The sequence below is a fragment of the Corythoichthys intestinalis genome, chromosome 19 (assembly GCF_030265065.1).
Source record: "Corythoichthys intestinalis isolate RoL2023-P3 chromosome 19, ASM3026506v1, whole genome shotgun sequence".
Lineage (NCBI taxonomy): Eukaryota > Metazoa > Chordata > Actinopteri > Syngnathiformes > Syngnathidae > Corythoichthys > Corythoichthys intestinalis.
Window position 1 is genome coordinate 35,627,378 of NC_080413.1, and position 15,814 is coordinate 35,643,191.

Genomic DNA, 15,814 nt, shown 5'->3' on the forward strand with positions numbered 1-15,814 from the left:
CCAAGTGTCAATTTGAAAACCAACTGGTAGTACAGCTCGCAAGCAAGCAGTGTTGTTTTCGTCAACAATTCCGATAATAAAAATATTTCGTCGACAAACAATGTTTTCATGACGATAACGAGCTAAAAACGTGGCTTGGGAAACAAGAATATAACAAGACAAGTACCAGTTTTTGTCTGACGAGATGACCGCGAGACAGAAATGCTACATAGTTTCTGTTATATGTTCACAATGCGTGACAGTTTCATTTTGTACATGGAATACATCAGCTTGCATCATAGCAGTGTTTGGGTCATTTCACTCATGTAAGATGTGCTGTGCCTCTCCCTGACTCTACTCACCGGATTTTAGGATGTGTCTAAAGCTAGGCTACACTCCCTATTGCTTGTTTGGAAACAACGTAAGATTTGTTTTTTTATCTTGGCAAGAGAGAATATGCAACGTTGCTTTAGCCTTTAAAAGTCTGTGCCGAGTGACCATCAGACGTTAAATGTAACTCCTAGCGTTAGCGTAACATTCACATTAGTATTTGCCTCCGAATGAGGAGCATCCTTTTAAATCACTGGCCAGTCAAAAGCAGAACCACTTGGCTTTCCTGGTCAGTAAATCTAGAGGAGAGCCAGCTGGCGAAATGGCATTTAACTAATAACCCACTTAAGCTGTTTTGTTTGGTAAATGAGCAATTACTGGGAAATATTGATTGCTTGCATCTTTTGGCCCCACTCTAAGAATAACAAGAAAAAATCCTTATCTTATCTTTTCAGTGTTAAACGCTCGGACAACATTTTTTTACATACAGTTTGTGGCTTCAATTTTGGCTTTCATTTTAAAATGATGTACGGCCTTCCTGATGAGTGTGTATTACAAGGTTTCCCCTACATACAAGAGATTGTGGCACACCGCCACACCAAAATAAACGCCGCCACTCCTTGCAAATCAGATGTTTTTTTATTTATTTTTAAAATTTTCGTAAGGCCGTTTCAAACTAGCAGCAGCCGAGTGTGAAGAGCTCAGCGGCAACCTATTCATTGTGCATTGTAATGTCCGTAACTAAGCGCTGCCCCTTAAGAGATGATCGGACCGGTGAGCAAGGGGAAGCGAGTAGGAAGAATGGGGGAGGGGGCAAGATAGTGAGAGGTAGCAGTTGCAAGTCGCGGAAGCCCGCTGTTATTTTCTTATTGTTTTTCTTTATTATTGTTACCAAAATGAAGTGGGTAAACCAATACCGAATCCTCTTATTCTTCCCCATATACGGGGCATTATAGTAGTTTGGATCGGACTTTTCGGAGAAAGTGAGCAGTGTGCGGCTGTCTTGGACGAAAGGCTACGTTTGAATGAATTTGCGCTGAGAGGCAGGGGCTCAAAATAGAGCCTTGCTCGATTTTCAAAGCGCCGCCGCGCTAAATTCTACAACAAGGGCAGTCATACTAATATCTGTGCTATCAGGCTGTTTCGGCATTTACGCAATCATGGCTGATTAAAGTGATAAATGCGCTTTTTTTCAACTTTCACGAGCTCTGGGACACTCGAAAAATGACTCGTATATCTCTCCTTGCTAAGTTAATGGTACATTGATGTGAGTTTGAGTGGAAATGGAGTTCACGAACAACAAAAAAAACTATTCACCTTGTCACCGAAACTAGTAAAACTCTTTACACGGCTATTAGAATTCCCCCCCTACGCTTTGAAATGGGTCCATTAACAGAAGGACTATTATTGTTTTGGTAATGTAGGCCAAATAAAAGGAAAAAGAAGGACTATGACGCGGGTCTGCAACCCGTGCGTCTCTTTAGCGCTACCCTAGTGGCTCCCAGGAGCTTTTTCAAAGATTTAAAAAAAAAAAAAAAAAAAATTGAAAAAGATGGGCGAGGGAAATATATTTTTTGTTTCAATATGGTTTCTGTAGGAGAACAAACATGACACAAACATTCTTTCAATTCATTAATATTGTAATGTAGTTAAACTTGGCACCGTACAACAGAGTAGTCACGTGGTGCGTCATTCTCTATTGGATCCACTGAAGAAAAAATAAACATTTATTCATGAAGGCTAATTATGCATTTGTAGCCAACTTAGTCATTTTGATATTAGGCTGATATAGCTAATATCGATACACACAGACGGTCTTGCTTTCACTACAAGGCTTATACAGGGCTTTTAATTTTTCCAGACATACTATATCAGTTTGGGTTTTTTTTTTGTCAAATATGGCTCTTTCAACATTTTGGGTTGCCGACCCCTGGGTCACTATAAGATGTAAGTCGTACTATTGCTACGAGAAAAAAGTCCTATTATTAAATAGGGTAACACAGCTGTAATCAGCTATGCATTTTGCTTACATGCACCGTAGCTGAGAGCTACGACATTAACCTGGCTAATGAAATATTTCAAATACCATATTGGCCCGAATATAAGACGGCCCTGTTTATAAGACAAACCCCTTTTTCAAGACTCAAGTTTGAAAAAAGACTTTTTGAACACCAAATTAATTTTTATACAGAAAATAATTACAGTACATCTGAAACAAATGATTATAACAATATATTAGAGAAAAAGTATGTTATTTTGCCTCATTCAAATATTAATATCTGAACATTTAAATATGTAAACTAAAGTGCAATCACATTCGTAAATGAATGGCTTCTGGTTTTTGAGATGTAAATAAACCAATCTATTGTGATAAAACAACAAAATTGCAAAAACTGCATTAACCATCAAAGTGAGGTCTAACTGCAACTGTAGTATTGAAACAAATCTGAATAAGGAAAAACATTGCAATAAAATAATGCAAACTGGTTAAACTTGAGAGTAGCAGAGATCTGTCATGACAGAACATTACTCCTGAAAGCATTCGCTTAATTGATATCTTGCGCCATCTAGCGTCGTGAATGGGTATAATGTCTAGACCCCGAATTTAAGACGACTCCCACTTTTCAGTCTTATTTCAATGCGAAAAACACCGTCTTATATTTGGGCCAATACCATATATCTTTGTTATAGTTTTTCTTGGAGGAAAAGAACATGAAAAAAAAATTTGCCGTGGCACGACATGGTGAGGCTGTCTGACTCCGATGCAGCCCACCACCACAGCTTTAAAAAAATCCTGGGGGAAACCCTGTATTATCATCACCAAGTTGACTAAAGACTAAGACTAAAACAAAAATTAAAAGGGCTGCCAAAAACATTGCAAGCAATGAAGTAATGTAACCGTGCTGGCACCCTCCCAGTTTGAATGAATTGGACGTCTACTCGTGCTAAACTTTCAGTTTACAGTAGAAGGATGAAAATTGCTTGTTCTTCTGTTTATTATCTGTTTTGTAGAATATCAGAAAATGATTTCCTGACCTTGAATTGTTGTATCTCCATTTCATGAGATCATCGTTATTGTGATCCTTGTATCGTATTGTGAGGTAACCAGATGTTCCAACTTCTAATGTACATGTATTGATCTTAATTAATTCTAATAATTTTTGGGTCTCAGGGCGCTATGAAAGACGCTATTTTTTTTTCTTTGGATTTGAACCTTTTTATTGGCATTAAATTATGTTCTTTGATCTTCAAAATGTCTCAGAAAGTCTCAAAACTCAAGAGATGAAACCTGCATGAAGTCAGAACCCAGCATCTGATTGATATTATTATTGCGGATTTCTTCAGTGGACCTTCACAACATTTGTGATTTGTACTGAATATTGCATTTGCTTTGGGTGAGTTCACATTCAGGACAGAGGGACGGTCCGAAATTTCTTTTGCATACTTAATGGAACTGCAATTCCTTTTTTCCACTGTTCCTCTGTGAATCCCCCCACCACACACACACACACACGCACACAGTTACAACACCGTAAGACATCGGTGGCAAACGTTCTTCCCCTAAAATTATTTTTCCTTTTTTCCTTCTACTCTGGAAGGATGAAAAAAAATGCACAGCAAGATACAATTTTTTTGTATGCTCTATTTTCACTCCCACATCTACTGCACTAACTTTGGAATGAGATAAAGTTTCAGGTTACAATTTGGAAGGATTGGAATATTGGAAAAGAAGACATGAAACAAGCTTTGTTTCAGTCACTTCTTAGGACATAAAATGAGTTATTTTTGTTATTGTTATTCATTTATTTATTAATGTATTAAGTTTACTTCCTGAAGACACATCGTAACTAGAACCATACAAACCACTTGTGTAGCCTGAGTAATGTAAACAGTAGTTACTCGTGAGTAATCTAACTAATTATTTTTCCCATTTTTGCAACCCTGTTACCATTACTGAGGATGTGAAGGGGCGCGTTAGTAAAATTTGGTTAAATTGACGCGCAAAGTTGTCTGATTTTAGCCCCTTTCACACACTCTGAAACACTGGGAATATCACGGGATTTAACCGTGCAGCAGTTGTATGTGAAAACAATTTCCGGGGTCGACTGACATGGAGATTACGCGGACATTTCACGGTTTGCGCCTCAGTATAATGTGAAAGCATGCGTTAAATTCCCGGGTCACAGTACGATGGCTGATGACGTAAATATCATGGCGGGCCGATCGTCACCTCCTCTCTCTTCGCAGTAAGACGAAAAGCGGTAAACAAACATCGCAATTATCAACATAGCAAGCAAACAATAACAAAATTAAATTGCTACGGGATCCGAGGAAGAGAGTCCATTGTCCATCTTTGGAAATGTGTGGTTTATTTTGCTGCCAATGTTAGGGTCTGCTACTGCGGAAACAAGGTTGTACTTCAAAGCAGAAAACAACGGAGGGATGCCTTCAAAGCAGAAAACAATGGAGGGAAGCGTTCAATGGTTAATTAAATACAAACAAAAATACACGCGATCGCGGAAAACGGTGAATAACACAATGGGTCAGTGATATCTCGACACCTTGCTCTTGGATTGCCTGGGTGTTAGAGTGCGCTGGGAATTGACCCCAAATCAGACATGGGAGAAGTCCGTAATTATTTACAAGGTCTATTGTCAGGAGCGCGCAGAGGGTCGCAGCAGCGCACGTGCACGTCGGGTGGTCACTGGCAAGAGTAGACGTGAGCTCAAGCAATGGTACAGGTCACGTAAGCAGGCACTGGGACTCCTGGGACGGAACAAAGGTCAGGTTAGCCAGGTGTATATATGTCGAGAATACCTGAGTGACTGACATGATTGACGGGAATGCCGAAAGAGTTGGTCCGGCGACGAGCGGCAATGACGATCAGGCTTTTGAGGGCGGCGAATGTTAATGGCTCGCAGCTGTCGCCGCTTCCCCCCGTCTGGTCTCCAGCCTGCAATCAAGGAGCCCTAACAGTACCCGCCACCCACCCTCCCCAACCGAGACAGGCGACCGGGATTGGCATGATGGAAATCGCGAATCAGGGACATGCACAACACCTGCCTGGCAGGGATCAAGCACCACTCTTTAGGCCCATAGCCCTCCCAATCGACCAGATACTGCAACCCACGGATGCGGCAACGGACATCCAAGAGCGGTCTCACTCTGAAGGCTGGGTGCCCGTTGATTAACAAGGGAGTAGGGGGAGTTGGAACTGGGGGTGACAAGGGGCACGACGAGACTGGCTTGACCTGGGAAACATGGAAGGTGGGGTGGACACGGAGAGACTTTGGGAGCTTGAAGCGGACGGAGCAAGGGTTCACCACCTTCTCTATTTCATAGGGGCCGACGAACCGTGGAGCCAGTTTCCTGGAGTCAACCCTTAGTGGCAGGTGCTTGGAAGCGAGACATACCCTCTCACCCACAGAGTAGACCGGTGCTGGCGCACGGCGGCAGTTAAACTGGGCCTGGGAACTCTCAGGAGAGCGGATAAGCGCGGCGTACGCTCTTTCCCAAACGGTGCACCGACCTTTGCAATGAGGGCACTGCAATGTCCTGCTCTTGGGAAGGGAACAAAGGGAGTTGATAGCCCAGCTAGCACAGAAAGGGGGGACATGCCTGAGGAGGTGTTTGGCAAGGTGTTATGGGCATATTCGACCCAGGAAAGATGGTCACTCCAGGAGTTGGGACAGGACTGCGCTACACATCAGAGAGCCGCTTCCACCTGATGGTTTGACAGAAAAAATGGGACGAATGGGCCCACTCAAGCACCTGCGGATGGACGGATTCGGGAACAAACAAATCACTCTGGGGCCCCTACCAGGGGTCAGGGTGTTCACCAAGTGCCTCCTTGACCTTGGACTCTATCTCCCATTCCACTGAGGCGAGAAAACAGGTGGAAGGGTGTACGGGAACCGGTTCCTCTTTAGTTTTGCCGGGCAGGAACTAGTGGGACAGGGCATCAGGCTTGATGTTGCATGACCCTGGGATGTAGGTGGTTGGTCAAAACTATGAATGGCTGGCGAGCGCCTTCCAACAAATGGCGCCACTCCTCCAAGGCGAGTTTCCAACAGCTCACAGTCCCCAATGCCATAATTTTGCTCATCTGGGAAGAGCCTATGCAAGTCTCCAACCCGCGTCATTTTCAGGGCATCTCTACATGCAAGAAAGCGATGACACGAGTAAATCCCGCATCACCTTACACAGGAATTTCCCTGGCTATGTGTGTGAAAAGGGCTTTTGTCACAGTCTCCTGGGAGCGAGCAGGGCGGGAGGGGGGAGGAGGGGAAGGGGTGTTGACGCTGTTGCAAACAAGATGATTGGCTAGGTGGCTCGAAGCATTAGCAAAGTATTCGTGTTCCTGTTAGCATGAGCATTTATTGTGGAAAGCATCATCTTCCACTCTCGGGCAACTTTTATTTGTTTTACATAAAGTTCATCGTGTCCACGTGGGTACAATTGATTGAAAATAATGTTCTGTTTTCCTGCTGAGTGTGCATTATCATCACCATGTTGGCGTTGTCCTCAGAGACGCTTCAATATGTGCTTGCTTGTCAATGTTGGTTCCAAATTGTTAGAAACCTTTATTTGTTTATTCATGGAGTAAAACCTTTTAATTTTGTACAAGAAAACATTTTGAGTATGCGTCAACTAAGTCTAGACAAGGACGAACACATTTTGAAATGACTAAAATATGACTGATAAGTATTTTTGTACAAAACACTATGGCGGAAATTAGAAGGATGCCAAAAACAACACTGATGCCAATAAACATCCATTCCATTTAAAGGTGGAAGGTTGGCAGCGAAGCTTCAAATGGCTTGGACAGCTACAAGTGATTAATTAAAATAACAGCAGAATGATGAAAAGAACCACATAATTGGACATGTGTCGTCATCTCCTGTTCATTAAGAGAATTAAAGGGCACCTGAAGAGCTTTTCGGATTTTGCTCTTGAGTGTTTTACTTAGTTGAATTGTATTAAATGCATCATTCGTTGTCTCAAAAAGTCACATAAAAAAAAAATAATAATAATAATAATTGACCGCATAGTTTTTGAGTTATGGCCATAGCAACACCATAGCAATGAGGGACGCGCCGCCCTGCCGACCGCTACCTGATGACGTAGCTTCCAGGGAGCATCACTACCACTCTGAACATTAAAATATAGCACCACGCTGTCCTCGCCATATATTGCAAACATTTTCTGGGTTTTACTTGCGAGATTCGTCATGCCATCTCGATGTGAAGCGATGATTTGCTCACAGGAAGACTCGAGACTTTATGAGTGGTCCAAAAAAACTTCTCCTGCAAAGGTTTGGGCCGTTTTTGTGAGCATGCATACAGGTCCCCAATCGGCTCATTGTTTTCATCATTTCAGCGACTACAGCTTTGAAAACTTCCAACAATGCAACCTTGGTTTTACAAAGACGTAAGTAGACCCTCTGATTCTAAAATTTGATGCACTTCTGTTGATAAACGAGGGGGACTCCTACTGCCTGTTTGTTGAAGCGCGACATTTTTTTTTTTTTTTGTTGCTGTTGCCCTGTCATAAGTAGATAGGTTTGCTGACAAGTCTACTCATGTGATTTTATTACTATATCAATAGGTATTATGTAAATTCAAATGTCCCCAGCACCAAGTAGGTCCTTGGTTCGTTGTTTTTTGGCCTGTCACAGGGTAAATATAAAGCCTCAAAAATCAATAACATATCATTCATTTAGCCACATTTGGGCTAGCTTTACCATATATAGATCAGTAGGAGCTGTCCCATTACCTAATATCCAGTTGTAGCTACGTGGAGAGCATGGAAAAATATACAACCATGTAATCGCATTCTCTCAAATAAAAAAATCACGATGCTGGACTTAAGCTTACCACTCACTCTCCCGTTCGTGAAATGTCGAGCTGTCAGTTGGTGTCATGACGACATCTGCTGTGTCAAGTAAATTGCCGTCATCTGACGCCTCAGGTTCAAACATGTAGGGATTACTTGTAGTTCATCTTTCCTGGGAGCCTTTGCCATCGGTAGCGTCACGAAAGAGCGATCCTGAATGGTTACCTTTGGTGGAAATATCACTGACATTGTTGTTGCGGCTATGCTAACTGTGGATAATCTTCTCTGTTGCGTCGGGGAATCTACGTCACACTTCCGGGTTTGCAAAGGGACCATTAACGGAGTGCAAAAAAACAAACAAAAACAAACAAAAAAAACGCAAATTATCCTTGCAATTACGTGTTGATAATTTCATGGTTGTTTTGACGAACTCGTCCAAAGTTTATATTCGTAAAATTACACCAAAATCCGGGAAGGTCTTCAGTTGCCCTTTAAAGAACTAGTGAAAAGAGAAAATCAACTCTTTTTTCTACAAGGTAAAATGACAAATACTGACGTGGCTTTTTTAGATTCGAGCAAAGTCTGTATCAAATTAACCACAATTTTTTACACATATTGTAGCTTTAGCTTCCCTGTTATAATACAACTTGTCATTTCCAGGGAACCCAGGTATCTTACAGGGTTGAGCTACTGTGAAGCAGGGCTAAAATTATCAAATAACCATGTCAACCCAGTTTTTGACACCGAAAGAAACACTTAATAAATAAAAAGCCAAATTTATATGCACCCCATTCTTTAGAAATATAGCAACACGGCCAGGAGAAACCCAGAATGCTATGGGAATTTCTTTAATATTTGATGATGACGTTAAAAGCTTAAGTGAAATAGTGGCTGCTCGAGTCAGCACTTTGCCAAGTGCTGATTTGTGCTTCTGAAGCTTTTTCCACGTTATTATATGAGCTGAAAAACCAACACATTATTAATACATCTGCACAATGTTTTTTTTTTTGTTTTGTTTTTTTTCCCATGTATTTGTTAGTTTCTTGATGTCACAGCACACGGCTAACTGGTGTGAATTGATGAGCTCCCATATCTTTTGATGTGAAGTCTTCACAAAAGTCTTAATGAGGCCAAAACTTTTAGAATTGTGACACATATTTATATATGTACAGTGGTATGAAAGAGTATCTGAACCTTTTGGAATTGCTCACATTTCTGTATAAAATCATCATCAAATGGGATCTGATCTTTGTGAAAATCACATGGATGAAAATACAGTGTCTGCTTTAAATAAAACCACACTTGCATGCAAACAATGATAGAAGGGGGGAAATAAGTAAGTGAACCCTCTGCCTAAGGAGACCTAAAGAGCAATTGAAACCAATTTTTACCAAACATTTTAAGTCAGGTGTGTGCCCAATCACTGATGAGTGGTTTAAAGCTGCCCTGCCCACTATAAAACACATACCTGGTAAGAATTGTCTTGACGAGAAGCATTGTCTGATGTGCATGATGACTCGGTGAGAAGAGCTGTCTGAAGACCTGCGATCAAGGATTGTTGAGTTTTATAAAGCTGGGAAAGGATACAAAACCATCTCTAAGGCTATGTTCATACTACAGGTCTTAATGCACAAGTCCGATTTTGTGTCATATCCATTTTTTTGGTGTGCCTGTTCAGACTGCCTTTGTCCATTGAGACCGTTCAAGTATTATGCATGCGCACTAATTCGCAGTCCGACACGTGCTGAGCAAGGAGACCCGCATGTACAGAAGCATCAAAACAAATGACCACACATGCTGGCTGTCATCTGTCATTCCAGGGATATCATATTTTGCTTTTCAAAAAGAGGACATAAATAACAGACATAAATAATCCCCGTTTAGGCTTATATTCAAAGTTTATATTGATCGATAGCATGCACACACTGTCCGTGCATGTCACACACACATACGCGCAGTTTGCCCCGACTCTCGGCCGTGTAAGCTATGTTGAAATATTGCTCATAGAGCAGAGAGAAAACCGATCATTCTCAAGCTTATCCTCAATCAATTTTAATTTTTTAATAACTTGTCAAGCCCGGCCCTTCCCCAAAAGCCGTGTTCAATGCAAGCTAGGTGCTAATAACGCACACACGCATCGCTACTATAGCGTCTCTCTCTCTCTCTCTCGATGACGTAATTGCTGCATGAATTCCGATTTGGGTGACTGTATAGTACAGACTTCCGCGACATTCTGGAAAAATGTGGCCCAGTTTGGATTTGAACCACATACGAAAGTGACCCAGATCCGATTTGAAATGGTCCAGTTCTATGCGACTTGTCACGTTCAGACCGTCAAGTTAATGTCTCACTCGAGTTGGAAAAACTGAAAAAAATCAGATTCATGCATTAAGACCTGTAGTATGGACGTAGCCTAAAAGTCTGGATGTTCATCAATCAATAGTCAGAGAGGTTGTCTACAAATGGAGAGAGTTTGGCACTGTTGCTTATCTCCCAAGGAGTGGCTGTCCACCGAAGATGATACCAAGAGTTCAGCGCACAATACTCAGAGAGATTAAAAAAAAAGAACCCTCGAGTGTCTGCTAAAGACCTACAGAAATCGCTGGTACAGTCCATTATCCCTGTGAACGCATCAACTTTATTTAAAACTATGGCCAAGAATGTGTTAATGGGAGGACTCCACGGAAGAAGCCACTGCTATCTAAAAAAAAAAACAGAAAAAAAACATCGTTGCTCATTTGAAGTTCACAAAAAGGCACTTGGACACTCCACAGACGTTTTGACAAAAAATTTTGTGGACTGATGAAACCAAAGTTGAATTGTTTGGGAGTAACACACAACGTTATGTGTGGAGGAAAAATGGAATAGCTCACCAGCATTGATAGGAAGCATGGTGGAGGGAGCATCATGATTTGGGGCTTTTTGCTACCTCAGGGCCTGGACAACTTGCAATCATTAATGGAACACTAGATTCAAAGTTTTATCAGGATGTTTTGCAGGAAAACCTGAGGCAGTCTGTCAGACAGCTGAAGCTAAAAAAAGATGGATGCTTCAACAAGACAATGAAAAGTCCAGACTTGAACCCCATTGAGATGCTGTGCGGCATGACCTAAAGACACCGATTCATGCCAGACATATCAGGAATCTGACTGAACAGCAGTTTTGTTGAGAGGAAAGGACCAAGATTAGTCCTGATCGATGTGCCAGACTGATCTGTGGCTACAGGAAGCATGTGGTTGAAGTTATTACTGCAAACGGAGGGGGGTCGTGGGGGGGGCACAACATTTAAATGTGATGGTTTACTTACTTATTTTTCCCCCTTCTGGTTTTAGTTAAAGCAGTTTTTTTTTCATCTGTGTGATTTTAACAAAGATCAGATCACATTTGATGGTGATTTCATGCATAAATGTTAGAAATGGCAAAAAGTCCAGATACTTTTTCATACCACTGTATATACTGCCTGCTTCAACATGTATTTCCCACTGCAACTGACACGACTGAGTAATTGAGGCATGAAAAATGCCTACTCAAACAGAATGACCACCACCTCCCCGCCAAATTGTCAATGTTCTTCAGGAGTATGTTAAAACTTCATGACAAGGGCTGACCCTCAGAATAAGTTTGGGTCTGTCATGTCTGTCCGGCATCCCCTTTCTTGATACCTCCTTGTATCATCAGAGTTCAGTGCTGATCAGTTCACATCTCGCCTGAAGCCTGATGACTCATCCACCGAGTCAACCCTCGAACTACAGCCTTGGCTCTAAGGTTCCAAATGCATATGGGCATATTTATGCTTGAATATGTTTTATTTTATAGACTATCGAAAGAAAAACACTGATTGGGCTGAAATCAGAGGTCTTCTGGTCACTGCCAGTGTCAGCATTAAACATTCTCAATAGAAGAACATTTTCATGTAGGGGTCAGCAACCTCACTCAGTCGTTATGACTGATTAACCTGTGTTCTAATTCTGAATAGTTTTTTTTTACTACCGCCATGCATTTATTCAAGTGCTTCTCATTTATATTCTGTTCCGCCGCCCCCCTCAAGAAGATGTAAATGATTCGTGCCCCCACCCCAACTGTTTGCTGCCACTGTAAATAGTATCATTTGTCTATAAAAACTATTATTATTATAAGTGAACCTGTGAGAGAATTTTATTCTTTCTTAAAACACAACCATTATACATTATATTTTGTATTCTTTTGTTATGCTTGCATGAGAACATTGTAGCATAGAGCGTCATTGTTATATTAATCTGTATGAGTGTGCCTTCCCATTGCCAGGCGATTTTAGACTGTATCACAATATGCCCAAATATGGACTGTTATGTTCATGTTTTTCAATATGCCCTAAATGAATACAAGCGAGGACTGTGGTTTCTTATCATCGTTTCTAGCCAGAGCCGGTGATCAAGGTCACAGCTCAAAGATGTTTTTGTATGGAAAAATACCCAGGTTTGTGAGATGATGAATTTCGTTTCTTAGTAAGTTTCGTTTCACAGTGGGCTTCGGCACCGCCCTCTCAACAGTATAAATGTCAAGCCTCTATTGTACTTCTTGGTACTTCTGGGTGATCACAGCTCCTGGCTGAGTCACATAATTTTATACCCGAGAGCTCTTGTTCATAAAGCCTTCGAAGCCAAGCAATCCATGGTTGGGGTCGTATTCATTTCTCTAATCGAGCTATCGAGGTAACACTTGTCTTGGAGTTCAAACTTGAGCTTCCCTGACAGCACCTCTGCATGATATTGTGTCCTTTTTATTATTAAAGAAAAAAAAGTAAGTAAGATCAACTTAGAATAAAGTATACCTTTATTAGCATTGTTTTGTTTGGAACAGAAAATACTTTAAGCACATCAATTTGCCTGAATTGAAAAAACAAGTCACATCCAAACTGTAAAAAAATCGCTAAAGGTACATTGTTTAACCGTTTAATACAGAAAATACAATTTGATAAATTCAATAAATAATAATAAATTCAAATTGATTAGCAACATAACTCGTTAGGACAATATGCCAAACAATTTGACCGAAAAAACGAGAATTACATTTGAAAAACGTACACTAATTTAAACTCAAATCAAAGAGCCATTAACTCATTGGTTGTCATCCAATCGCTGCCAACCCTCCAACTTCAAATGCATTGGACGTTCAATACTGTAGTGATGAATTCATTTAAATTCGCGGCATAAGGATGATTGTATGCCACATGAGATAGAGTTGACTACCAAACTCTCAAAGCCATACCAGAAGGTTAAAAGAGCCACATGCGACTCTAGAACCACAGATTGCAGACTCCTGTTCTAATTGTTACAAAAAGAATAGCTATACTTATCTGTTATGGCTATGCTTATTCCTCGTAAAGGCTGATAGAAGTTACATTCTCATTTACTGGGGAAACCCCAGAGAACAGGCATCAAACCGAGGGCTAAAAAGTTTATCTATATATACAGTATATATGTTAGAGTATAAAGCCCTCAGCTTACCCTTCTGATATAATTCCCCCTCGCTTATTTACACGTCTTAAAAATTATTAACTGTAGTCTCCTTACTGTCTCAATGCCATGTGACTTTAAGCATGCAGTAGTGGAACCTTTAATGAAGAAAAGAGGCCTAGACTCCACCCTCCGTTCAAATTTTAGGCCTATCTCTCATCTTCTATATATTTCTAAAATACTAAAAAAAGGTCATCTATAGTCAGCTGCTACCATTCCTTGAATAAAACTAGATTTCGGAACCATTCCAGTCTAGTTTTAAATCCCTCCACAGCACTGAGTCGGCACATTTAAGAGTATCAAATGATATACTTTTGGCAACAGACTCTGACAAGTTTGTTGTTTTAGTTGTTTTAGATTTATCTGCAGCATTTGATACCGTAGACCATGAGATTTTAATTTCTCGTCTTGAGCACAGTGTGGGCATTTAAGGTGTCACTCTTGAATGGTTCAAGTCGTACCTAAATGAACGGAGTTTTTCTGTAAAAATGGGCAATTTCATGTCCAAAAAGGCATCGCTTCCACATGGGCTTCCCCAGGGATCTGTTCTCGGCCCTCTTTTATTTTCTCTTTATTTATTGCCTCTTGGTTCTGTTTTTAGGAAACATGGTGTTTTATTTCATTTGTATGCTGATGACTGTCAGATTTATTTTCCAATGGCACAAAATGGCACTTTCTGTCAACTCATTGAATGCCTCAACGATATAAAGTCGTGGCTTTCACTTATTTTTTAAGTTTGAATGAAAGCAAGACTGAAGTCATGGTGTTCGGACCAAGTAGCCAGGCCTCCCTGAATGTTGACCTCGGTTCATTGTCTCCGTTTCTTAAAAACTATGTCATAATTCTGGGTGTCAAATTTGATTCAGATTTTAGATTTGAGAAGCAGATTTCTTGTGTTGTATGGGACTGTTTTTATCAGCTTCGCCAGATTACTAAGGTGAAATCTATTGTTTCACGCTCTGATTTGGAGAAATTGGATCATGCTTTTGTCATAACTTGGCTGGATTATGGTAATTCTTTGTATGCAGGTGTCGGTCAGGCTGCACTGGCCCGTCTGCAACTTGTACAAAACTCTGCTGCTCGACTCCTAAGTAGAACCCGCAGGCGCGAACATATCATCCCGATTTTAACATCTTTTCACTGGCTACCAGTACATTATGGGATACATTTTAAGATATTATTATTGGGTTTTAAATGTTTGAATAATCGCGCACCGCCATATCCGTCAGAACTGCAGTCCAACCAGAACCCTCAGATCAGCTGACCACCTGCTTCTAGAAATCCCAAGATCAAGGCTTAAGCTTAGGAGTGACCGCGCATTTGCGGTGATGGCACCCAGGCTGTGGAACCAATTACCATTTACTATTAGGCAGGCACCTTCTCTTATGGATTTCAAATCAGTCCTTAAAACATTTTATTTTTCTCCAGTTTTTAATGTGCAATGACTGTTTATTACCTTGTCTTTTATTTAATTTATTTTTTAATGTGTTTTTTTTTTTTTTATCTTTGAATGTTAACTTATTTTGCTGTTTTATAGTATGTAAAGCACTTTGGACTCCTTTGCGGATTTTTTAAATGTGCTATACAAATAAAGTTGATGATTGATTGATTCATCCACATCTTTGACAGTTCCATTGTGGGATAGAATCTTTTCAAAAGAGTATTTGTTCCAGAGCGTCTGTATAAGCGTGACTAATTCTACTGAGGCTTGAAGTCCTTGTCACTAGCTCAGGCTCCTTCCTTACCAGAGAGCTGATGTTCTATGCTTCTAGATCTAGAGTCAATTTCAAGAGACATTACATTCACTTCTATGATGGGAGGTGAGCCAATTAGAAAAGGGGACCCATAATCTTGGGTGAATTCACAGCTATTATGCACTCTCTATCATGCCCCACCTTCTGGCTTGGCACTGATGGCAGAGGCATGGTGAATTAAGGGTGAGGGAAAAAGATCAACCAATGGTCGACATTTTAAGGGGATTCTAGTTTCACTTTGTCTGGACCCTGGTTTGCAAGCAGTTTGCCTAAAGATTAGGGCATGAAACACCTTAACCATAGTAAAGTGATAGCTCATGTGGAGATCATATTGCCACATTTATACTGCATTTATTACTTATGTAGCCAAGCGTAAAATTATCTTTATAGTGACAAAATATTGACAATCCAAGGAAATTA

At 40.7% G+C, this 15,814-nt stretch overlaps 1 protein-coding gene across 2 annotated transcripts in view; it reads left to right on the top strand.

The window, feature by feature from the left end:
* The window catches only part of cnih3 (cornichon family AMPA receptor auxiliary protein 3), a 188,302-nt gene that overhangs the window by 56,944 nt on the left and 115,544 nt on the right, over positions 1-15,814 (top strand). The gene's annotated exons all lie outside the window — the stretch shown is intronic.